Genomic DNA, 27,227 nt, shown 5'->3' with positions numbered 1-27,227 from the left:
GAAGGAAGGAAGGAAGGAAGGAAGGAAGGAAGGAAGGAAGGAAGGAAGGAAGGAAGGAAGGAAGGAAGGAAGGAAGGAAGGAAGGAAGGGATTTCTGAAATACTTTGTGAAGCCTACCTTGATAAACACTGAGGAGAAATCCAGGGATTTTGTCTGCACACAGAAAATTGTCTAAATTGCCTGGAAAAAGTCATTGACCCAGTCAGATTGTGTGAAGCTTTTGATCACATACAGCCTCAGGCTCTCCTGCATCTTGCTCAGAACACATATCTCAGTGAAAAACTCACTATTTTATTGTGAGAAACACTACAATAGAATGATGTTTGCACTGGCATGTGAGGGTTGCTCCTCTTTAGATGGCTTGGGAACATTATATTCAAGGGGTTATAGGTGTAAATTTACAAACATAACATGCAAAGAATTTTAAGGTTTCATTGTTCAATTATTTTAAGTAGAACAATGAAAACATCAATGCTACAACAATGCAAATTAATCAAACAGCAAAAAGTAAAGCAATTAAAGCTGAGCACTTCTGCAATGCATATTCAAGTGCCTGAGTAATTAGGTGAAACTCTAGAGAGACTGTTAGATGTCCTTTACTGTATATCTGTGGAATCAATTTCACTGAGAAATCAAGTACATTGTTTTTGTAGATGACTTGGATAGCTACAAAAAATGAGGGAGGAAAGATGGTTCTGTAATTTAGAGTGTGGGATGGGAGAGGGAAGTCTCTTGAATCTTAAGACTTCCTAAGTAGCTCGAGGCAATGACTTAACTTCCCACCTGTAAAAAAGTGTGACAATCCTCCTGTGTGCTTATCTGGGCTAGGAGGATATGTATGTAAAGGATTCTCAGCCAGAAGATAGGAGTGAAGAACAGTATCACTCCAAGTGTGCAGCTACAGAACTCACTCTAACACCAGTGTTCCATATAGCATTCATCCTATCCAGGTTTTATAAATAAAATTTACAAAAGATCCTTACCTGAATGCACATGGTTTTGACTGTAATTTTCTCTCTGGCCCTTAAAGATGTCATTGTGTGGAGAAAGATCATCATCACTTGTTACTCTTGTTACTCTGAAACTGCCAGTGAGCCTCTGAAATGAGGAGCAAGCCACATAATTAGAAAATTATGCACTGCCAATTTGCTATTATCCTATGGATTTTCTAAAAAAAGCAAAAGGTGTGCCACACTGACAGCACCTCACAGGCAATACAAGCTCTCAAGAATTTCCAGCAATCTTCAACATAAATAACAAACAGCAGATTATGATATGGTAGGTAAAATAAGGCCTTTAAGGAACACATAACCAGTGTACATAGTGTACAGCCCTAGCAGTGAAAATCACAGTAAAACCGCTGTTTCTTAGGCTGAACACTTTTATCTTAGGCTGAAGGTTCCAATCCCATAAACCAGGGCTTCAATCTTCATAGAAAGTTGTATTTCTATAACAAGCATATTAACACAGGGGACTTTTGCCTCCAGGCTCCCATTGTTAGATTACTCTTTATTATAAGATTGTCACAGAAAAGGCTTTTTGCTTTTTTTTTTTATAAAAAGTAAGATCTCTGAAAGATTATCAGCAGAAATGATAGCTAGGAATACAAAAGAAAGTCCACAGAATAACATTTGGGGAAAAAGGCATCAACATTTCATAAGAACAATCTTGAATGTGAAAAGAGGACTCTTCATATGAAAGCTGAACAGGGCTCACAGTTCATGGATTTTTTTCTGCTTGAAATACTCAGGTCATTGATATCAAGTATGGCTTCTGTGCCTCTTTGTAGAATTTGTAGAATTCCAGTGTTATACAGATGCCAGTCCACCACTCTGAGACTGACAAAATGACTCTGATGACTTTGTCAGTCACCCAGCAAAGTCCCAAGCTGGATGGCACCAAGGCCCAAGCACTCAGCAGTGCAGCACTCCCAGAACCACTGCAGACAGCATTGGAAGGTGCATCCTTTGCCAGTCCCTGTCATAGAGCATGAGGCAGTGCTGGGGCTGATGCCACATTTTCTGAAAATGCTGCCAGAAAATGAAGGTATTGTTTCCATCTCAAGCACAGTCCTAAACCAGACAATGGAACTCATATTGCTGTCAAAAACATTTTGGCCAAAGGTTAGGAAAATTTCTGGTGAGAGCATTGTAAAGGGAACTGAAAACATGTCTGCAAGTGAGAAGGAAAAATTCTACTTTTACTCCACAGTTGTGTGTAGAAAGCACATCACAGAGCTGTACCTCAGCTAATGCCCTGTGAACTGTGACAAGCTTGTAGTGCATTCACCCATATTTTTGGTAGTTGCATCACTAAGGAAATATTCACTGTATCTACAGATGGCTGCCAACATTGTACCAGAAACCCAGCAAATTATTCATCACACTTCTAACAGGCCAGTAAAAAGCACAGGTTCAGAAAGCTGAATGACTCAATAATAACTATCTGCTGTTAGATTCACCTTACCATGTTCTTTTTATTTACAGTTATGTAAGTTACCTTGATCAAGTAAACGAAAGGGTTACCTGCTTTCTGCTAGCACTGTTAAATGTTTCAGAAAGTACCCAAATCACAGGAGTTGTGCAGTGCAGTTAACACATTCTCCAATGCAGTGCTTTCCTTTACACACCAGGGTGTAATGGCTCAGCTGCAGAGCCTGACTTTGGACTGAGGAATTTCACTTTCCAACCTTTTTTTTATCTTCCCGGTGGATGTCAAGCTGCTTGGCTTGCCAGACCACATCCTACATCTAAAACAAACGTGGGAAATGTGTGTAGTGCTCAAATTCCATGCTCCCAGTCTGGAAACCACTTGGTTACACAGCATAAGGTATTTTCTTGATGCTCAGGTACTGATAGTGAAGTTCTGTTCTTGGATTTCTCTCCTGGGCTGCTGTTTGATGTAGTCACTTGCAATGTGCCTGCAGCCTTGTCAGACTTGGTACTGGAAGTTAAATTTCACAAATTCCAAATCTTTCTGAGCCTTTCCTTTTTTTATGTTTGCTAATCAAACAGGGAGGGCTATTATAGGTGACATGTGTCTCATGTCACAGTCTGAATATTAATTTCACTCTGTTCTTAGAAATGTTTAACGACTGTGGGGGAGAATAACATCAAAAGTCACTGTGAATTGTATGATTCGGAAAGGGAAGTTTGAAAAAAAGGTCTCAAAAACCACAAAATCCTTCTGCCTAGCATTAACATATTCAAGGAGAACAAAAACACACATTCTTAACCAAACTTCAATAGAGTATCACTTTTAAATATATATTCCACACACATTCACACCATGTTTCTTAAAAATAAAGAAATGGAAAGTAAAAAATGCAACAGCCAAAGGAAGGTTATTTATGTTCAAACTGTACTGGAGAAATTAGTCAAGGGCAATTCATGCATGTGAAAATATGATTTCTAACACTGCCAAGGTCAATAAGACCTTAGGGAGTAAATCCTGACCACACAAATCAAAGATGCAGTTTTGAGGCAGTTTTGAAAATGAGTGGTGAGGCTTTAATAGTTTTAAAAAAGCCTTTTAATAGTCCAGATGAATCAGCAATGGCATAAGAGGAGCAAACAACTTGTTTATGAAAGGAGCAAACCATTCTTGATGTCCTTCTGTGGACTGGGCTGTCCAAGCCCTGAATCATACAATTCTCTGCCACATTTCAGAAGTAAGGATCTGATTATTTCTCAGAACTGAAAAATATAAAAAGATGCACCAATCTAAATCAATCCAAACTGCCAAATTAGTTTGCTTGCAAAAATATTTCAAGAGAAAGACAACTTCAGTCACCAAAGAACTTTGTAGAACCATTTCCTGTTTTGCCAAGATGTCTAAAGAGAAATGCATTTTATCTTCAAATGCATACTGGATAGCAAATTGGGGTTTATTTATTTATTTGTAGATTGCTGGTTTCTGTTTGGTTTTTTTTAAACCATTTCCCCATGGTAGGTGAACAAAAAGCAAACAACTTTTGCTCCTCTCTAAAACAGAAAATCAACAATTTTTCATTTTAAGTCCAGACACTGAACTAAAGAGTACTTCTGCCTAGCTGGCTCCCCACACTCCTTTGGTTGCCACTGTAATATCTTAAAATCTCCTGTGTCAGGTTGCCTTTCCAAAACATTGTGTAAGTTAGAGCATACCCATTTCCCACACAGCTCAGATATCTGGGATACATATCTAGAGTGATACATGAAGATATCTGAAATCAAAGAGAAATTTAAAACAATCTTATAAAGGAACTCAGTTTGCCCTATTAAAAATAGCTTGAATTACTAACAGGAGGTGTTTGTGTCTGAGTCAGACCCTTCTAAGCCTTAAACAAAGATGAATTCAGAATAGAGCTGGTAATCTGTGTATTTATTCATTTGTATTAATAATTAATAGGAGGCTTTTTAATGTTCTTGTCTTGCACAATTACCTCATATTTTAGAAAATACAATCTGTAACAGTATCCTGATTTTACTCTTAAAGATGTTTAACCCATTTTTTATGTTGCTTCTGTGTAGGTAAACTGTTAAGTTGCCACAACCCCTTTCAGCACAAGTTCTTCACTGCTCCTATTAACAAATTCCACAGCTATTCCAAACTATTCCTCTTCTCTTCTTGGACACTGCTGTTTAATAGCTCTGCCACCTTGATATCAGGAAAAAAAAAACAAACCTGGTTGATTAGACATGCAGATTCCTCTGATTAAAGGATTGGATAATTAATTTGGCATATTCAAAACTTCTGCATGAGCAAGAGCAGAAGTGAGAGTAGTGAGACCACAAGGATGCTGTGAAGGCAAATGAAAGCAGATACTTAGGGATCAGTTGAATAGAGGCAGAAGAATGTAACCTGAAGTCTTGCAGCCAATTAAAATCTGTTGCCAAAGGGTGCAGAAGGAAAGAAAGAAGGCAAAGAAGGAAGCCATCAGCCACACTGCTGCATTCTAATTCAGAGTTGTGACTCCAGGCAGAAACTGGGTAGATGGTTGTGGAGTGTGAATAGCTGAGAAGCAGCAGGACAAGTCTCATTGCTAATCTTGATGTCAGAGACACTTGTGTGTCTGCATCATTCCTTCCTATCTTTTTGGCCTTTTAAATTTCTTTCATTTCCTCTATTTCCTTCATTTCCTCTATTCCTTAGCCTCAGAACCATTCTGGAGTGAGAGTCTGGACAATTTGTTTTAAATTACAAAAGAGTGAAAGAATAACATAAGCATAACATGATCAGCAAGGGTGGTAGTGATCAATAACTAAGTGCCACAGTTCCCTAGGCCTCTTTCCTACATAGATGTGCACTGATTTCTATTCATATAAGACAATGAATTGAACTTAATAAAGAGGAGGTGTTCAGAGTCCTCTTACATGGAGAGGGTAAGAGTTTGAATAAACTGCATGGAAAATACAGATAGAAAATACAGTAAGACCCCATTGCACTTATTACAGCCACTGGTATCCTGATAAACACCTCACTGAGGAGCATGGAAAGCCCACAGTCACAACTGCCCAAGAATTCTTGAGGTGCTTGAGCCTAGACCTCTACATAGTCGTTTCCTCACATAAAATTTCTACCTTCCTCTTTTCCTCACTGCAGAGAAGGAAAAGAAGCTAAAACATGAGTACTCCTCCTTGAGCTGAGTTGGTAAAGATCAAACAGTATTTGCATGAAGTTTCCAGTGAAATTTTGCCAGAGGACAAAGGGCTGTATGGGCCAAGAAAAACCAGAAGCTCTACAAGTGTAGGAGGACTGTGTTTGTTGGCTGAGTTTGAGAATAAATTGAAGTCATAATAAAGAGCCAACAGAGCTGTTTCTCAATTTTTTTATTTTTTTTTAATCCCAGCACAGCATGCAAATAATTTGTTATGGACTTGAACTGGAGAAGCCAAGTATATAGTATTGTGAAACTGAAATCCAAAAATAAAATATTTCAGGTTAGGGGACCTGTAGCTGGTACATCCAAACCACTCTTTGCATTTTCTGGCTTGGTCACAAGCACTCTTGCTTTCTGATATATTTAACTAAAATTTGCAGGTATTACCTCACATGCACCTCCTTTGGCTTTTTCCAGTGCCTATAAGCATGTGCACAATGTTTTAGAACACCACCAGACTTTACTACCAACAATATCACTTTCTGGGGTTTTATTTGTTTAATAGAGTACAATGAAGATTTCTGTCTGTGATGCATCTGGAGGTTGCTGGAACATTTTGACTCATATTCCCAACATATTCTCATAAAACTGATCAGCTGCTCCCTCCCTGCACACGCCATTTTGAGAGAGAGAGTGAAGTAAAAATTATATAGAAATAATATATAACTCATTGAGAGGAAGAGCACCACCCTTTCTTGTGCCAATCTGTAGTTCTGGGAGTTGACTGTTGTTCTTTCCCTTAAACTCTTTCCTGATCTCTCATATCCACACTTTTGACAGGTTTTCCCACAGGGCATGCAAGGAGCACACATGTATTCATTGGAAGCTCATGAGACATCTTCTTAGGAGAGATTTTTTAATCTGGCATAAATCCTTTAGCATGGTAACACTGCCCCACCTTCCCAATGGCTGGGAAAATTCACATTATCTTTGATGAGCATTAAACAAAGCACAGATTTGATTGCCCACAGAAACAGGCAGAGATAGAGGTATTTTCGAAGGATTTTTTATTGTTATGGTAGCTGATCTGAAGTGTTTCACAGTCACTTCAGACCAAGTTCAGGATTTACACAAGGAGAAACAAAAGAAAAAGGGTAATAGCCTGTATGTTGTTTTCTTATTTTTTTAGACCAAAGTGTTATAAAATATTGTATTTTATAGGTAGGAATTATAAAACCAGAGGGGCATGGCCAATTAAAACGTACATTGTTTTGAGAGATAAAAGCCAGATCAATTAAGATGATGTTTCAACCCATCTATGGTAATTTCTATTAGCTGAGATTCTGTCCCTAAATATTAAAACAGCAGTCTTGACACTTCCTTTTCCCCTCACAATTTTAGACTTTAGAGACACTTTGCAATTCAAGAGCACAGAGTAAGAGAAACTCTTCTTCATGCTGATTCTGGGTGATAGCACAGATATCATCTGCACCAAAATATCTGCACAATTGTGTGGGTTTTCTAAAAAACAGAGCAAAGAATAACAATCTAACTATAAGCACAAAGGCAATTTTAGCTAAGTAAAATACAATTACACCAGCTAGAATTTCTTTTGGACATGATTAGTAACAAACGTTCCTTGTCCTATGAAAATGTGCCAGGAAATTTTAATTGACTGCAAGCATCCAAGGCTGCCATTAAACACATCATCTGAAAGATTAATGTTTTTGGCCCACACTTAACTACCATGTAACCTGCTTTATGGTTTACAAGATGGAATGACTTTGTTTTACATGACAGTTATTGGGCCTAATTCTGCTCACAATTATTCCAGTGAAAATTTTGGAGCAAGTCCATTAAAGTCAATGGCTCTATAAAATAAGAGTAAAATTAGACTCAGGCCCACCATGCAATTTAATAATAACTAATATTACAAGTTCGGGCAAATTCTGCTTTTCCAATTGTTAGCATGTGACCAAGCACTAGATATCACATTCTTCTAATAAAAGATAAAAGGTGCCAGCATTAGGACTTGGCCCTTCCATAGACACCCAGGCTCCCGTGCCTTCTCTGACACAATGGGATGAGACACCTTTGGAAGGACCTGCATTTCTGACAATGCAGAAAAAAAGTGAGGAATTCTAAAGGAATTTTTTATTATAATAACAATTTCTCATAAATCAATTCAGAATTATGGATTCTTTTTTTAACATCAAAAGTTTGAGCCACTGTTGTTCTAAACTCAGTAATTTTAATAAATACTCTGTTTGGAGGCATTTGAACAGAACTAGATAGAGAGTTTATTCACAAACTGTGCTGTAGAAAGTGAGACCAGCATTAGGTCACTGTGCAAGCCCTGGTACCTGGCACAGCTCTGGGTAAGGAGAGGGAGAGTGGGAGAGGACAGGAAAGGAAACAGAAAAGGAATAAGATGCTGTATCAAGATAGACACACCGGGATTTGTTCCCCTGCTTAAGAAATGAGCTAAATTATTATTACTTTATTGGGAAAATCACATTCTGAACAAACACGAGTGACTCTTGTCCTGTCCCTCCTGTTTCTGGTGTTCCATTACCACAGACTGCTCATTGCTTGAGTTTTTAAACTGTAAACTGTTGCTAACCAACAGCTTTACAAGGACCACATGTATAGGAAAAGCAATGCTTCCTTCTCAAGTCCAGCTGACTTGAAAAAGTAGGTTTCTAACTCTTACAGAACATGTAGAGGTTGATAGCTTTTAAATGATTCCATTTATGGTAGAACTGGTAAAGCGATATTCTATTATTTCACTGAAAATAAAATGTATTGAGACATTTCATGCTGTTTTCCATCTTCCTTCTATTTTAATATTACTTTAACTGTGATTTGTGCTAACAACTAAAAGTTATCCAAAATAATTGTTGTACATTACATCCACGGCATTAAAGATTAACCGTGTTTATAAAACAAGATGGTTTTATGAATAAAATGCACTGAGAAAATAGAGCTGTCTCGACAGCAAATGTGTCAGGTAAAAATACAGTGATATAGCTTGAATTTCTACACTTCAGCGCATCTCTTGAGGGCGTGAAATGCTTAATAGATGGTAGCATGCATTATTCTCCAAATCTTCTTTTATATGCCTATTTCAAATACTTGATTATTGTCTGGCTAATAATAGGTGCTTCAGCAGTTGAAGAACAGACCAGAGAAGAGAGTGTAAATTGTAGGATGCAATTTTTCAGTGACTGCTACTGAAAATGTGCAGCCAGTGCCGTGTGACAGCTTTCCTCTGCTGTCTGCAGCCACTGTTTCATGGAACAGCAATGGAAGCTATGGGAAATTGGGAAAAACTCACCCAGAGACCAATCCCACCCCATTAATTTTGAAGTGCATAGAATGCTCCAGAGGACAGAAAAGCCCACCTGGGGCCAGTGAAACTACATCACAGCAGTCACTGATTATTTGTGATTTATTGGTGTTGGGAGCTGGGTGGTGAAAGGGCTGTGAGCTTTCTAGTTTCACTGCTCATTCCCTCCTTCCTTGAGCTCCTTCACCTTGGCCACCCCAGAAACCTCATGGAGTGGCCAAGGAGACTCCAAAAACCATTTCTGAGGTTGTGCTATGAAGGAGAGTTCTGAGAGCAGGGAAGTTTGTGAAACAGAGAAATGAGGGGCTTCTAATCCAACCACAAATAGATGAGCACGTTGTAGAAACAGACAGACAGAGAAAACCCAAAAGCTGCCCAGGAAAGAGCAAGATATGAAGGACCTGAAGCAAAATGTTACTATTGGAGTCTGATGATTTTACCTTTCTGCATATTCAGCTACAGCCTTCAAGGGAAAGATAAATGGATAATGAGCCTTTTGAATTGCAAAATAACTGGCTCCTCCCTGGGGCTCCAAAAACTTTAATGAAGTGATTTGAGATGGGTATAAGTAACACAAATAGGAAGCATTTCAACCACTCCTTCCTCTCTAGTGTCAACAAGTACCTCAGAGCAAGACTGGAAGCAGCACGAGCACAACTGGCCCAGTGACAAAGACTGCACAGGTTTTTGGGGACAGAAGAAAATGTGTCTTTAGTTTTCTCAGTGCTCAAACCACCCTGCCCTGCTGCTTGCTACCCCCACTCAGCACACTCCCAAATTACTGAGAGCCATTCTGCAAAAAGCCAGTTGTGTTATCCAAACCTTTAACACTTACAGAAACCTTTTTATCCAGCAACAAAAGGTGCCAACAGATCCAAATGGGCTCTGGAACGATTTATTCATCCTAGGCTTCTAAGCCCCTTTTCCTCAGCATTAATACTAAGATTAATGTGTCCCATCAGTGTGCTGCCAACAGGAACTTTAATAAAAGCAAGAACCACTAGTTGGCCCAGCTTTCTTTCTTTCTACTTAAGGTTAGGACATAATAAAAACAGCCAGTGAAGACTTTCCCTTTCATTTGCTTATTACTTTACAAAATGAAAATAATTTAATTCAATTTAAATAAAACACACAGATTACAAGAACATTGGTACATCATTGTCTAAACCAAATCATTAGTCGGTTTTTAAAAGGATAGGAGTAATATATCTACATATTTTAAAAGGTGCATATGCATCTTAAAACTTTCTAATAACTTAGTATAGGCAGGTGTATTTGAACTAAAGAACACAATTTACAATAGCTATGAAAGATGCCAGATCCATAATGACAATAACTGAAATCCATAGACTGCGTAACAGATGTGATAGATCTACAAAATAATATTAAAGAATTTGTTAGATATGAAAGAATAATTGTTTATATAAGTATTTGTTAAAACTGTGCCACTTTTACATTTGTTTATCCCCTTCTAATGCCAGGGACAATACAAGTGTACCACGACATGGTCTCAGCCTTTAAATCTCCAGCTGCCAGCAAATCACAGCAAGCTGGGATAGATTTTGCCCAGGATGGCTTTGGGCTTAAGAACACCCTATATCTTTAGACCTCCAATTTCAAGATTCAAGCCCAAGGTATGTCCAGAGAAACTTGAAGAATACCTAGTGAATGCAGTTTGAAAATACAACAAATTGGAAAAAAAAAATCCCAAAGCTCTGTTCTATGAGTTGCTGAGTCAGTATAGTGAAATTCCAACAAACTGCAGTGTAACAAAATCACCTAAATGACTGTGACTGATGCTGCAGACTGGGTATTACATATCTGAATGCTTGAAGTGTATTCTTTTGGCAACTGCAAAGCTGCCTGAGCCATTTAATAGTAAGCTTTCAAATTAAATCCCAATCACATTGCTGTACTACAAAATGTATCCATTTCTACCTGAGAGGTGTTTTAAGATCTTTTCCTTGTGGTGATCAATCTTCCTGCCTTCTTTGCTGGAAAAAGTACAAATGTGTGCTCACATACTTCTCTTTTCTTCCTTCCCATCCCCAGCTGTACCAATTGTTCACCTGGCTCAGGCACAGAAGCTGCTGAATTTCTGGGTGGTGGTGATGGGTGAGTGGAGCAGAAACTTCATTTCCCCCTAAAAGGCAGAGGTCGCTCAGCTGAAAGAACAGAAAGGCCTTTTATTCCTATAAAGAAAAGCAGAGGAAAAAGCACTTCACAGTGAAGATGAAAAATATTTTATTTGAATCCTGGGAAGAACTTGTTCTGCTTACACTGGAGAATGGTCTATTCACAGCACAATTTGAATAGACTCTAGCTTTTCAATGTCCACAACTGGCAAAAAGGATACAGTTTTACATTTCTTTTTATTTTTAGAAGTTATTTTATGATCTGCATGTGTGCCAGACAAAGACAATTCATGTTATCCCATTCAAATGAGGCATTTAAAATTTTTTAATCATCTCAGGCACTTAGATTTTGAACTTTGGCTATTTGGTCATTATCACAATAATGTATCATTGCCTCAAGTTTTTAATGACTACTTGTGTACTCTTACAAAAAGGAAATTTCTGGCAAGAAAAAAATGTAAATTTTATCTAAAGGTCTTTTCATTTTCTTCATTTCATGAAATGTCTTACAAACATTTTGAAAATTCTCAAATGTTTTCTAGAAATGCAAGGATTGTAATCCTTGAATTGCCAAGGATTTATCAGTGCAAAAGGAAAATTATTGCAAAAGAAAAAAAATTATACAATGTTTGCTGGTAATGTAAGTGAAACGTTCTATGTCTAGAGTTTTACTAGAAACACTACATAAATCAGTCAACAATGTAAAATTTGAGAACTGTAAAATGTAAAATTGACATTTAGCACAGAGAAGTCTCAAAGAGATGCAATTATATAATTTATTTAATCAAGGGACACAAGGAATTTCACAGGGCATATCTCACCTAACCACAGGGGTGCAGATTTGAAATATTAGAAATATCTACATTTAAAGGCAGAGTTCTCTGTTTATGCAGTGCTTAGTGAATACCATAAAAATGGAAAATAAGAATGTCACAGTCAGAACAAAAATTTCCTGCACACAAGTTGTCAAGCTTCTCATTAGAAGTTTTACATTTTTGTGAAGACTCCCACTATTAAGCTAAATTTTAACTAATATACCTAATTTTACTAATCAATAAATAGTGGCAGGCATACTATTTCTGATTTTAACCTGACAATAACATTTTTTTCAAATTAAGAAATATTATTTTGTCTCTTATAAAAAGTTGAAAAGAGAAGTAGACCCTTTGAGTCCCAGTAAAATGATTTATTCCAGCTTCTGCACTGAGCTTGGAAAGAGCACAGATAAACGGCTTGAGGAATCAGCCTACCTCTAAATTTGATTTTACCAGCTGAAACTACAACCAGTGGTTTCTTGTTAAATCCTGTGCTCATCTGTGTTTGAAACAGTGATAGACCAAAAGTCTGGTGTTTTCTAACAAAAGGTTAATGGCCTGCCTCTCCCTTCCTTCACTGAGCTGTTTTCTGTTACAAGTTATTAGGTTTTGTTGGAAGGGAAAAAAAATGCCATCCACAAATCCTATTTTATTTCCATACCATCTTCACTTCTTCCCTTTACCATGGCTGTTCTTTTGCTCATTTGCATTCCCTGTCTCATGCTGCCTTTGAATAACAACTGAAGACAATTTGTTCCTGCTGAATAGCCCCAGATTTTGGGAAGGTCTGATTATGGATCTGAATTTGGTGAAACAAATCACTGGGATGTCTTACAGTGTGAGCCCACTTGAGCTTGGGACTTGGGAGCAGAATGAGATTGGCACCATGAGGATTATTTCATTTTTTTGAGAGGAGATCATGCAGCCATCTACCCAGGGTAAGGGGGAGCCCTACAATTATTTATATTTTTTCTCTGAACTAGTTAAACCATTTCTAATTAATTATGATGGTTTCAGCTAAAGCTTTCCAGATGAACAGTTCAAGCTGGACCCAACACTGAACAATCATGTTACAGAAATGCTCTGGTGTATTCCAAGTCCTAAATTTTTGATTCAATGAAAATACAAAAAAATGAGCAGCATGTGTTATCTCAATCCAGGAGATTTATAAAATTCAGATATCTTGTAATTGTGTTGCTTCTTTAGCAGGATAAAAATTCCTTTTCACCCCCTTCACTTTTGCAAAAATCCCCTCTTGCTATGTCTTAAAAATGTCAGACATACTTTACTGTTTCCAAATAAACACATCATTTTTGGCAGAATTAGTAGACAAGAAAGGTAGGGGCATTGTTGTTATAGGAGTTCATATAAAAAGCAAATTTTAATGTTTTAAAATTTAAGACTTTCCTAAAGTTTCAAAATACATCCTCCCTGACTCCATCTGTACTATTGTCAAAAGCATTATATAGTGTCCCTTTGGAAAAGTAAATCTGATTAATTAGCATTATTTTCCATTGTAGAATTCAACAGCTATGTCAACAGCCATAGATTTTTCTTAACACATATTCTATTATTGTTTTCAGCATTGTTAAAATCTAAAATTATTTAATTGTTGAACCACTGTGTTCTGTGCATTGTTTGCAAAGTTAATCAAGTGAACAGAATTTTTCTTGCAGTGCTCTAGGATGATACTGAAACACACTTTTTCTTCAGAATTGCTCCAACACCGTATGCAACAGCAGGATTGCTTTTAAGTAGAAGTTCTGCACATAAAGGAAAAGACAGAAGAAAAAACTCAGAACAACTGAGAATGTGAAAAGGCCAGAAAACAGTTTCTGCTGCAGCTCTGTAGTCCAATAGGAAGCTTGTATCATTTGTGATATCCATGACATTAAAAAAAAGCTGCTCGCAGAGCTGCCTAGAGATCCTAAGGTGATTTCAGCTGCAGTTCTTCAGCAGAAAACCATCCCTGCCTGGAAATAACACCTGGACACTGACTCTGTACAGCACTTTAGATTTTGTGAAGGAAGGTAAACGGCTGGAGGTCACTGCCCACAGAAATCCTCACATCTCACAGAATTTACTGCCTTGAAGACACTGTTCCTCCATATCTTTGCTGCTTTCAGTCCACAGACAAATAAAGCAGGACTACAGCTCTTAAGCAGCAGCAAGAAGCCCCACCAGAAGGGATTCACATCACCAGCTGCTCCTGGTGCCAGCTATCAGCCCATGAGGAATAGCTTGTCCTGCCTGTACTGCACCAGCTCAGAGCTGGAATTGCAACGGCTGCAGTTTTTAGCTCTGGAAATCTAACACCTTTCTTTAATATTCACTTCATAAAAACAATTTCAGAAGTCCCCTGGCCCTCTGCACAATTTCAGCTAACACATAGTTCCATTAAAAAGTAAGAGAGCAAAAGTGTATGTTTACTTCTATATTGATACCCATAGAAATTCTTGCAAGAGAATAAATCAGAAAAAAATTAAGAAATAAACCCTCCCAATGTTTATTTGCTTGTAACAAAAACTGCAGGATTTCAACATTCACCAGAGTAACCATAAATAACATGGCCATCTTTAATTTGGCCTCCAATATCTGACCAATCTTGATTTATCCACAGACAAAACCAAGCATCTCTAATTTGCTAACCAATCACTGCAATTCTTTTCTTACCAACCAATAATTCTGCCATCTCTAATTTACCAATAAATAATTCTGCACTCTCAAATTTACTAACCGATAATGTGACCAATTTGCTGACCAATGATTGTGTCAACTGGTAATAGTGCCCCTAGCAAACAGTAATTTGCCAAGCAATATTTGGACCTTTTCCCCCCTAGCAATAAAGAACTGTAGTGGTCTTTGATTCAGTATCTGCTGCATTGCTCTGAAACAGCTTGATGTTGATAGTAAGGTTTTTGTTACAAAGTATTTTCTTTCTGAGGGAATATTTGTTTACCTTGACTGCTTAAAAATTGCACGGATATCTCTTAAACATCCGTGAACCAGAGTATTGTTTTCTCTTTTAGGAGCATTACCAGTTGAGGGAAGCCTATTTTTGTGTTTGCAGTACTCCTGGGTATATTGCTAACCCCGCTCTAAGTCCTGCTGTCATCACGCTGGGATTTGGCGACGGCTCCACAGTGCTTGGCCAGCGTGCCCTGGTACAGCAGTGACACTGCTGCCCAGCTCTGTCACCCTGCTGACCTTACCACCCAAGCTGATCCTGTCTGGGCAGACACTCTTGCAGAAAGAGTTCAAATATAAAGCCTTGTGGTTGATTTGTCTTTCCTAATTTCTACGTCCCTTTGGCTTGCGTGAAAAAAAAAAAAAAACGGGTCTTGAATTACTGGTTCCTTTAAACAATAATAATGGTGTTTTGAAGTCATGTAGTAACTTCTGCAATCAATTTCACCTCCAAGAAATGTTACCAGTTTTGTGTAATTTTACTGGTTCATATTAAAGTCATTAGCTGACACGACATTAGCTCGGTGAGCAACCACTCTAAGACCATTTTACAAGGCAAGTCTACAAAGGACAAGGCTGTAGCAGGAGGGACCATTAGGGCTGAAATTAGTAAAAAATTTCTGAACTCCAAGTCACAGCTCAGAAGTCTACAGAAAATAAAATATTGCAAAGCTGTACAACAGAATACAAAGATAGGCATAGAGTTTAGGTTCAGGTCTATACAAAAGACAGTATCTGCACCAGCTAGCTATGTATTATTCCTCATAACCAACTTTTTAATATAGCTTGCAGATTAATTTATTTCATATTCCAGGAATGGGTTCAGAGAAACATTTATTCCAAAACAGAACACAATTTGAGATTCCTAGTTTTTACAAGGAAAAAAAAAGACAGTTGCAGTAGCCTGGAAGCACATTCTAAAACTGCATAGCAAGTCCCCTTCTTTTTCCTTTTCTTTCCATCTTGTGGAATAAGCACAGCCTAAGCAGCACCACTGCTTCTCACTCTTTTCTTCCTGAAGTATCCTGGGTTTCTTGAAAGCAGAGGCAGAAATGCCATTCGGGGTGGCTATTGCTTTAGAGGAGGTTGTGAATAGGGAGAGTTAGCCAAGAAGGAAAGGGAGTTGGCCAAGAAGGCAGGAATTCCCAGACACCCAAAGAGTTGGTATGTTTAATGTTCTCTCAGTGCTGGAGGAACAAGCATAATACAACTGAAGTTATACTAAAGCTTATTTCTGAACCTAGTTATATGACAAAATATAAAAACTCACTGTGAGGATAAATAACAACTCTGATGATAGCTTCAGTCATGCTCGTGGTAAAGATTTCAAGTAGCCGTAACATTAGAGGGTTTTCCACAAAAATATTTGGGTTACAAGCTTGGACTTGTTCAGTTTTCAGTGACAAGCGTTTCATTAGCCAGTACTGGAAAGATTAACTCAAATACAAAAAGCAGCACTGTTTAGCTGGAGAGCCTGAAAAGTAGGTGTGATGAGGCAAAGGCACTAAAGAATGTGTTTGTGTGCATCTCATCATCATTTAAAGCAGGAGAGGGTAGGAAAATTTCATAAGTGGAAGATGGAACTTGCTGGGGCACAATGAATGTGAGAGCAGAGGGACAAGATGTAAGTCAAGAAGGAAAGTGGCAGAAAGCAGGAATATGCCTACACCTTGAGAGATGAAACAAGTCTCTAGGCGTGTCTGGCTGCCTGTTTTTCAGTTCAAGGGAAAATGGGCATGAGAGGAGAAAAATGTACCTGCTCAGGAGCTCCTCAGTTGGTTTTACAGTTTGTACATGAGTACATCCACAAGGTTACAGGGGAGAGTAAAAAGAGAAGCATCAAAGGATAAAACACATTAAAAATATATGGTATAACTATAATGTTTTACTCTGGGAGGGAGCATGAGGGTTGATGCAAGTGGGAAGATGGTTTTGTCTTGTCTGGTTAAATTTTCTACATTAGAGTACTATTGATTTTCCTAAGTATATAGGATACTGTATATACCCCATTCTGCTACCCTTACACAGGTTAATTCTTTTATCCATTTCAAATGCGGTCAATCAATAACAGTGATCAGGTAGGTTGTGAAATTGCCTGGAAAACACATCCACAAAGTAAACCCAATACATTGGCCTGTCTATGTGACTTAAAGCTTAGCACAGCATTGAAAATCACTAATGGAACACTGTGCAGTTTGTTCATGCTACGAGCAGTCAGGAATCATGCATAATGTAATAGTGCATCTGCTAACAGCAGCTCACACAAGCTAATTTAATCTTGTTTTACACTAGACACAAGGAATTAATCTTTAAAGCTGCTCCCGTGATTCTCTTTGGCCCTTAAAATATCGAGGGTCTTTCCACCTCCTCATTTACAATACTGTAAAGGGATGCATTTCAGTTATCATCAAGTATTTACACTTCATCTACATTAGCTGGAAAATGGATGCAACTCTATAATTTATCAGTCTTAAAAAGCACATTGCTGGCCCAATCTGGAAGCTGTGTTTTGTGTTGTCACATCTGAAACCAGTATTAAGTCTCAGACTCTACTGTGGAAGTTAGGTCTCCTAAATAATTAATATTTGAAAATATATGAATTACTTTTTTAAAAATTTTGTTGATTTTCACAGAATCTGCTGAGTTGGAAGGGACCCACAAGGAATGTCAAGTCCAGCTCCTGGCCCTGCACAGGACCGTCCCCAAGAGTCACAACATGTGTCTCATATCCCCCAGGACATTCTTGGCCCTCCTGGCTGCCAGGGCACACCTTGGCTGCATTAATTACACAGACTGTCTCACAGTTTACCTTTTTATTATTATTATTATTATTATTATTATTATTATTATTATTATTATTATTATTATTATTATTATTATTGCTATTAAGTACTTGTATTACTACAGTCCTCTTGTGTGTGTTACTGTGCAAACACTGAAAAAGGCAGTCTTCACCCACAATAACATATCACCCCAGGATAAAAAGAGATACAGATTGGAGAGTATTGGAAGAAAAAACAAAAAACAATGTTGCTGAGAAAGACAAGAAATAAAATACCCGTATATAATAAACTTTGCTTTGGCAAGATTTCAGGCTGGAAACTTGATAATCAGTTTTTGGACCTAAAGCCAAAGAGAAATTTTAGCAGGGCTTTGTAAGACAACAATGAAATACTTCTGCAAATGTTCATGGCAAGCTCCTTGTAAGCACAAGGAAGGCTGACAGCAGAGAAATGCTCACAGGAAGAAGTAACAAGTGGGAGGTGGAAACTGGGCACTCATTACTCATCAAGATTAGTGAGGCATATGATATCCTGATATTGAGAGCAGGATGATAGATAACAGGAAAGGAAAGAGTGAACATGAAAACAAGTATTTTACTACAAGTGTGATGGAGCTAATGGAAGAAAAACAAGGGAGGAGGAAAAGAAATTGTCTGGGTAAACAGACTTTACAAAAGGTTTCTGATCACACGCAAGTGAAACAATATTCTATTTCAAGCAATAAATTAAAGGAGGATGATGAGAATCTGAAAAAGTTTAGGTTGCAGATGGGACAGGACAGACTCTCTTTCAAAAATGGTTTTCTAAAATAATCAACAGGACCAAGACATGGTGTAGACATCAAATACTGGACTACTGGATGGTGACAGCAAGTGACAGCACCAAGATGTTGGACACTGCAGTCAACAGCAGATATGCTGAAAAGAAGTTTGGTTGCTGTAACCAGTTTTCAGCAAAAGTTTAAAACTCTGCTCTAACTGTGATACTTTGAAGATCCATAGAGAAACATTAGATGGCATCAGGCCGGCATATTATACTTCAGAGAGGGTAGAAATAAACATAGGAGGGATAACTATTGAGTTTGTATTTGCGGATATATCTTAGAGATAACATACAGAAATAAGAGAAAGTGCAAGCAAAGGACACGCTGGTGGAGATGAGGAGCTAGTGCAACCTCCCTGCTTATTGCAGGGGAATGGAGTAGGGGAACTTAAAAAGCCCCTTCCAACCCCAGCTATTCTGACTCTAGTCAATTATCATCCTGAACAAATGCTGAAAATTATTTACAGAAAATCATCAGAAAGTAATTCAACAGCTACAGAGCAAAGAAAGAGAATGAAAGCAAGTAGAAAGTCACTATTCTAGAAAACAGTCCAGAACAATTTTTTGACAAAGTTAAATTGTGTCTGTATGACAGGTTACACACATATAGAGTTATATTGAATAGATATGGTCCAAATAACAACAAATATTAGAGTCCAGAGGGTCACCAAGTTAATCAGAGGGATGGAGCACTTCTCCTGTGAGGAAAGGCTGAGAGAATTGGGATTGCTCTGCCTAGAATAGAGGAGGCTTTGGGGTAACCTAGTTGCAGCCTTCCAGTAGCTAAAGTGAACTTACAGGAAAGGTGGGACAAAACAATTTACAAGAGCATTTACTGACAGGACAAGGAGGAATGTGTTCAAATTGAGAGTAGATTTTGGTTAGACATTGGGAAAAAATTCTTTACTGTAAGAATTTTTTCTGCTGCGGCCCTGGCACAGGTTGCCCAGAGAAGCTGGGGCTGCCCCATCCCTGGGAGTGTTGGGACTTGGAGCCACCTGGTCTGGTGGAAGGTGTCCCTGGCCATGGCAGGGGGTTGGAACCAGAGGATCTTCAAGGGCCCTTCCAATCTAAACCATTCTATGATTCTATGATATGATGAGTGCAAAAAGAACACCAGACAGGGATGGAGTTGGAGGAAATGGACTGAAATGGAGAAGCAAAACAACTCTCATGCAGTCTGTGCAAGGAGGAAGAAAGTTTTTCAGGAAGCAGAGAGAAAGTAAGCAGAAAAGATGAAGTAGTTTTGATTTTCTTGTAGAAACATGAGCTCCAGCTGGATTTTGAGGAGTAATAACATAACAGTGACCTGTACTGTTGGCATAGGCTCCAAAAAAAAAAAAAAAATCAGACCTAAAGAGAAATATATTATGTAAGTCACATGTTTGCATTTCTGGTAAAACTTGATATTGATCTGTAGGTAACAAGCAACAAACATGATGACCTTGCTTGATTACTCAGATCTAGAATGGAGGAAAACTCTGTTTTTGTGGCTTATTAGACTGGTGGGAATAGTGGAGTTAGGCCAATGCCAATCTTCCATAATTTTCAATTTCTATTTCAGATTCAAGCCAGCCTTCCAAACCCACTTGGAGCCCTCAGTTTTTATTCTGCCTCCTAAGAAATACACATATTCCCCAGATCTTCTGGAAAACTATAAATTGAAGTCCTTTGAAGCCTGTTTAAGACCACTTCAGAGGCTGGTGAAGTGTTGCAGTTGGAGCATTCACTAAGGACTGTTCATAAAATACCTCTCTCTGTTTAAGCTTTAAATTTAAACAAGCCTCATGAGATTCAAACCAAAGTATCTCCTGTTCTGATTTATAGTAAATGTTTAAGGGACAAATAAGAAAAACCAGAGAATCTGATAAAGACAATCCTTGAGCAGATGCAAACTAATAATCAGAGAAAGAACACATTTAGTCTTCTTCTTGTTAGCATTCATTGATAGTATTTCTTCAAACAGTTTCTGAATATTTGGAAATGGCTCTGACCTTAAAATGTACAATCCAATGATAGTCAAGTAGTCAGTAGTAGTGGAAAAAGAATAACAATAATAAAATTATACAAGTTATACTTGTCAACTTGATTCACAATAAGCACAGAAGATCTTTAAAAGGGACTTAAATGTCAACAGGGTGTTATGAATGAAAGAACAGAATAAACATCCATTATGTTACAGAGTATGTGAAAAACTGCATGGAAAATAGAAATCAGGTTTGATTTAGGATTATGAACCCATAAATTCACTTGTACTTCTTATGTGTTAAGCCTGTCTCATACGGTACTTATTATTATTTCTGAAGGAAAAAAAAAGGTCCTAACATCCTGTATAATCATTAGAATTTACTGGTTCCTTGTGTTTCCAGAAAATACTTTGTTGACTTCATTCTCATTTATAAGTAATTTAAAATTCTTTTCTGTTTGCTTTAAATAAAACTTAGTAAATAATTTGAGCGCTATTACCTCTGTTTCTACACACATGCACAGATAAATTATATATAATACACACATTCAAAAAATGCCTTTTCTCTCATCTACATGTTTAATGTAATTTTGATACAATATATTCAGATATAAACAAACACTTAAAATTTAGCAGAATTTCCTTTAAAATTTAACTTGAGACTAGGAATGAGGCCTGAGCTGAAAAGCTTCTTCTTTTATGGCCATAAAAGGAAAGTTTAAGTAAACAATACACTGTTTTTATTTAAAATAAAAAAAAGGGTAAAAAAAAGAAAGAAAAATCATTCTATGCCAAGCCCAGTCAAAATGCATTATAAGGGTGTCCAGGAAATTATAGCTTGTGTCCATTAGTCCTTTCAGGGTTAATATTGATGCAGATATTATTTCTATCCACGGTACCATTTATTTGAAATATTATGACTGGGAGTAGCTGCAGCAGTGAATCAAATCAATTGATAGAGCAGTTAGCCCCGCAGTCAAGGCTGCCTTTACACCGTGCAGTGAGCATGAAATATTATGGAGATTGTTCTTTAAAGTGATCACTTTATCATCATTTGTCTGCAGCCCAGGCTATTCCTTCCTGCCCGGCTTCCCTGTTGGGTTGGAGCTGTCATAACTCAATCAGCCGTATAATGCTGCTCATAGCACCTCCGGAGCAGGTATTGAACCTGTCAAGGGCCACTGAGGGAATTATACTTATCCATTTTGACAGCTAGCAACACCACTCTGATATTTATGTCAGTTTATATATGTATGATATGTATTTCTTAAATGTAATTAGAAGCCTGTTTGTGTGTGATATATCTGAATTGCCCAGAGCTGCCCATGATTAAGACATTGATTTCTAACCTTGTGCATTACTGGAGAAGGGAATATGACAAGCTCCATCACTCAGAGGGTGCAGATAACCTCTTCTGTCTGTGTACATCATATGAAATTGTCACTATTGTTTATCTGTTCCACAAAGTTGACTACAAAGCAACTGTTATTTTAGTTTGCTAAATAAACTAAAAGACTGTAAACCAAACCATCAGCCCCGTGCCTTCAGAGCACTCATATTTTGCTGCTGAGTTATTTGGAAGGCAGAGCACATTCCGAACACTGAGTGAAGATCACCATCATGTTTGCAATGCCACTTGTTCTCATAGGCAGCCAAAGCTTATTATTTGGATTTAAAGTGCCATTTTTGTATATATTATTATGTATATTATGTATATTATTTTTGCCTACATGTGTGGCAATAGAAAATAGCCTGTATTTCCATTAAAAAGGGAATAATGACTTTTATGCACAAACAAAAAACCAAAACTCCCTCAACATCAACCACCTCTTCATGCTTATTCATTTATTTTGTTATGGTTTCAGAATGGGATTGTTACACAGAATAGTTACTGTATGTATGATAAGCCTCCTAACTTTTTTCTATTTTAAAATCCCACTGGTTTGAGGAGATTATACTTTCTAAATAATTATTCCTTTTATTGTATAATTAATGCCAAAGCAACTTTTTTGGTTTATCTTTGTTGGTTTTAAGGTACAAAAAAATCCATGTAGGTATTTCTGAATTTTACCTTAGACAATTTACTTTCTCTGGTTCACAGTGCATAATCTGTGTTCATCTATTGAAAATTCCTACTGTTACAGTTTAAGAAAAACTAAAATAGATTTGTTTGAAGGTTTTTCAACTCTGTGGTCAGGTTTTACTTCTATTTCTCTTCTTCAAAACATTATCTCCTTCTGGATAAGTTGGGGTCAAAAGTTTCAAATTGGATAGATTTCAAAAAGGCATCTGCATTAGATTACATTCTGAAAAATTCTCCTGATAGCTCCAGTTTTACAGTGCAGGATTCTATGGAAATTTCAGTGCGTTATTTTAGAGGATCAGAACTTTCCACATCTCTAGTTTTACCAACAGAGGTAGACACATTAGGCTGTCACCCATCATCAGTAGAAATCCACATGTGGAGATGCCTTGAAGCTTGCTGAGATTGGAGATTAGAGAAATTGTATGATCCCATTCCTGTTTTTTTTAAACTAACAGATGAATTCCAGAAAACCAAGGAGCCTGCAAATGCTGCTAACAAATAGATGTTATTTATTTAAGTAAAACTACCTTCTAGAAAACTTCCATTGCAATCTTAACATTACATTAACTTCATTTTGAGATTTTTGGTGCTTAAATGAAACATAATCTCTGTGAAACACAGAAACATTAAAAGAGTACAAAGGATTCATCTGCAGCTCAGAGATATATTTGGGGCAGATTCTTAGAAAGTAATCCAGAAAACACCTATTTCACTAGTCTCCCATGGAAAACCTAGTTCTTTTCTCACAGCAGCCAAAAGATACCGAAAGCTGCAGTCTGGCATAGACAAAGCACAAGTATTCAAGCTAAATCTCATTCAGATGTCATTGTTCTGACCTTCCCTTAATAGAATATGAAGACCCCTGTAATCCAAAGATCTGTGAAGAGAGGTGGGTGGTTTAAATCATATGCTTCTAATGTAATTCTTCCAGATTGTTTAATTTATAATGAAAATGGAAACATATAATTTTGTTTTCTGAGTTAGAGCATGATGTGCCTGTAGCCGGTAACTTTTATGTAACTAGAAAAAAGGAAAAGGAAAAAAAACCAAGAGAAAATAATAATTTTCCTCACCTCTGTGAAATGAGAGGGTTGTGTAAAATGTATTTTACATTTTATGTATTCTACCATTTTACATGGTAGACTATAATAAAGTGCAGCCAGGAAAGCAAATAAAATTAGTATCGTCTAACGACAAATTAGTATTTGAATCTAAAGAGCTAAATTTTAATTGGAATAAATCTGAAAACTTTTGTTGAGTTATGTCAGCCATTTTAAGTAAGGATTGTGCCATTAGAAAATAGCTGTATCAGTCAAGGGTACAATCCCACCAGCTCTATCTGGCTGCATCAGCTTGAGGGACAAATATTTACACAGCCTATAGTGCTAAATGATACTGACCTCAGTGACCAGATGGGGCAGTCCAGACAATTACTATCAGCTGCCCCAAAATATCTCCAGCTAATTAAGACCTACTTCCCTACACATGTCATTATGCCAGGTCCACTTTGCAATGCATTTTTACAATAAGTAGATGATCTGAGATGCTGTTAGAAGGAAAACCACCAGACTCACTGAGAGTAAATTGTACATGATCTTCCTTACGTCCTCCTGAGAAAAACCTTCACATTATTTTTATTTTAAAAAGGCTTTTCCAAAAAGGACTCCAACTTTTGAGCAAGGAAACTGAGTATCCTTGCCATGTAAAGATAAGGACATGTCAAACTTGAGAGTTATTACTAATTCTTTGGATGCTGAAAAATTTTCTTCTTCCTTCCAAAACTTTCCAAGATAATTGTAAAAGCACCCTTTATACAGCTAAAGGAATTAGAATCCTTTTTGTTTTGAACATGAGGACTATTTAATACTGTACAGAAACAATTCATAGTGGGGAAAGAAGAACAAAATTTAATTTATAACATGTCTAAATCACACCTCATAATTTTTGATTTCTTTCATTTGACCAGCTATGAAATTAGCACTTCCATGGGGAAAATAGGTGCATAGAAATAACCAACTGTCTCAGCTGGAAATGGCCTGAACACCAGTGTTAACTGAAAGCACCACCCCTTCTTTAATAACAGTGATCAAGACTCTCCTTTCACATCTCCACAAAGGCAGCTCACTGCCAGCAGCAGAGTTTCCCTTTAACACAACTGATGTGGAGCACAGAGTCCCCAGCAATTAATCACCCTGGTTAATTCCATGCTTTGCACAGAAAATCAGACAATTTCATAGTGTTATGTTATTCAACTGCCATAAATTATTCTGTTGCATGTAATATTTATGATGCATTTTGTATCTTTAAAGCACTGTACAAGGACTATAAATGAAAATATGATAGGAACTCCTATTTCTGTTCATATGAGGAAAGAGATGTGGCTGAGTTAGTGGGAGGAAGAGGAAGTTAAGTGGAAAATCCTGATTCCCTGTCCTGAATTTTACCAGATAGTAAACCTAATAAAAGGTTTTCTTGGGCCACACCTGTGGTCTACTTTCAGCCAAGCTGAACTTTATTAAGGTGCCTTAAGAGAGATACCCTTGGGGATTCCATCAGCTCCCCAATTCCTGATACAAAGCAGGGTAGTCTCATGGCCTGCATGTGTATGGATTTCTCAGATAACACAGGACATTTCAAGGGATACAGGGAGCTACAGTCTGGCAACTGAATCAAACTTTCAGTGCCAATATCTTGTGACACAGTAGTAAATTCTTGAATGTGCTGAAGACAGCAGTACCAGTTTTAAGACAGGCCCAAGCCAATACTAATTAGCAAACACTTGGAATCCTAATTATGTGCAAGAGCAGATATTTAAAGTCTTACTCAAAACTCAGAAAAATCCAAACTGTACCTTCTGTTTACAACTCATCCCAGACAGCTTTCAGTATTCATTCCAAAGGAAAGATAAACTTTCTAACTGCAAAAATCTCATTCAAAATTTCTACCAAAACTGTTGCAGTGTTTGTGACACATCTCCTGCAGCAGCCTCTGGCACAGCAGTGGCAGGGTTACTCTGGCCCTGCACACCTGACTGCCACAGGGTTGTGAAGAATAAAATTTCTGCAAAAGAAGAAATTCTGAGTTCTATTAATCCCATGCAAATTAGTTTTCCATAATGCCTGGCAACTTTTTTTGGACACCATAGTCTGTCAATAAAACATGAACACCACAGACACTCCTGTAACATAAGATCTTAGGTATCCACTAATTAATATGTAAATATAAAGATACACCTATGGAAATATACTTAAGCTGTTACCAATACCACTTATACAATATTAATGTTTTTTAAGAGCATTTATAACTATGTACTGCTACTCTCCTTCCCTTTCAGCATACCCTGTTCCTACAGTTCTTAATGAATAAGTGGCTTAATCTAATGGCAATCCTTTTCTTGCCATTCCAGGGAAAGCTTAATTTAGAGAACAAATCAGTGAAATCCTTATATTGAGATGTTGATAACTTAGATGGATATTTAAGATCTACCCAATTCAGGCCACCCTGAAAAAGGAACCACATGCCAACTTTGCATCCACAGGCAGATTTTGGATTCCCAAAGCCTGGCATTCCTCAGCTCATAGTTTTCTCACTAATGCACAAGGCAAAGGATGATGACTCAGGTATTTCTGATTCTGCCACTGATCTGTTGGGTGAACTTGAGCAAGGTCCTGCATCTGGAAAGAATGGTAATGATACAAATAATCCTTGTGAAATATCCTCAAATCTTCCTGTGAAAAGAATAAAATGCTATCCTGATCTATATTGTAAACCAGTGCATGTCATATAACAAATGATCTTTCACTGCTTTTTACAGACTTTAATGTCTGTAAAAGACATTTTTAAATGTCTTTACTGAATAAAGTGCCTTATCCAGCTTGTCTCCAACAACCTGGTGTAGGCATGAGAGGAAGGACAGGGAGAGAGAGACACAGGAGGAGAGGAGGGAGAATATGGACTGATACATCAGGACACCTGAAGCCTTCACTGGCTGGAAAATCTTAGGGGCAGGCTTACAAGAGCTACTTTCAATAAACAGTCACAGTGGTGGCACCTCCACTCAAACTGTGCATTACAATCCAAATTTAAAAATAAATTCAGCTGCCTGTTCTTAAGAGCTGACAAAACAAGAGCTACTGACATTCTGATCTTTAGCATGGACATGGACCTGCAGTACCTAATCATCAATGACCCTAGAAACAAACACAGTTCTCTCTGTTAAATTGCTGCAGCTTCTCCCTGCCAGCTCTTCCTTTCATGTTCTAGGGGGTGGGAAGCATACATAGTTATGTAAAATCATTCTGACATGTCTGAGTTCACTCTTGCCATGCCATTTGTTTTACACAGCACAAACAATCAGTCCACAAAATGGAAAAAAACTGATATATGATTCATCACGACTGCCTCCAAAATCTGTTCTCACAACCTTCCTGCTCTACCTTATACTGATCCTTAAGTACCCCTCAAGTCCAAGTTGCAGACTTTGGTTCTGCAGTCATGTGCCATTCAGAAGTGCCCAGAGTGACTCCAAGACCGGTGACAGACACGGGACTCTCTTTCATGACAATATAATGTGCAGCTTCTTCAGCTTAGTCAGAAACCCTACAGAAACAACTGCAGAAAGTAGCTATTTCTGCTTCTACTAAACATATCAGACTTTTAAATGCCAATCTAGCATTTCAAAAAAGGGTTGCTACAGGGAGAGAGCAAAAGAAGAAATTCAGTT

The 27,227-nt window shown here is 37.6% G+C and overlaps 1 long non-coding RNA gene across 2 annotated transcripts in view; it reads right to left on the bottom strand.

The window, feature by feature from the left end:
- Nucleotides 1-27,227, bottom strand: part of LOC107209952 — a 180,351-nt gene that overhangs the window by 80,232 nt on the left and 72,892 nt on the right. For both annotated transcript variants that reach the window (XR_001523769.3, XR_004499013.1), the window contains exons 5-6: nucleotides 10,869-11,095; nucleotides 984-1,098 (exon numbers count right to left, since the gene is read on the bottom strand). This is a non-coding gene — a long non-coding RNA (uncharacterized LOC107209952). The remainder of the gene's footprint in view (nucleotides 1-983; nucleotides 1,099-10,868; nucleotides 11,096-27,227) is intronic.

The sequence above is a fragment of the Parus major genome, chromosome 11 (assembly GCF_001522545.3).
Source record: "Parus major isolate Abel chromosome 11, Parus_major1.1, whole genome shotgun sequence".
NCBI classification, from domain to species: domain Eukaryota; kingdom Metazoa; phylum Chordata; class Aves; order Passeriformes; family Paridae; genus Parus; species Parus major.
This window is presented reverse-complemented; position numbering and strand designations above follow the sequence as displayed.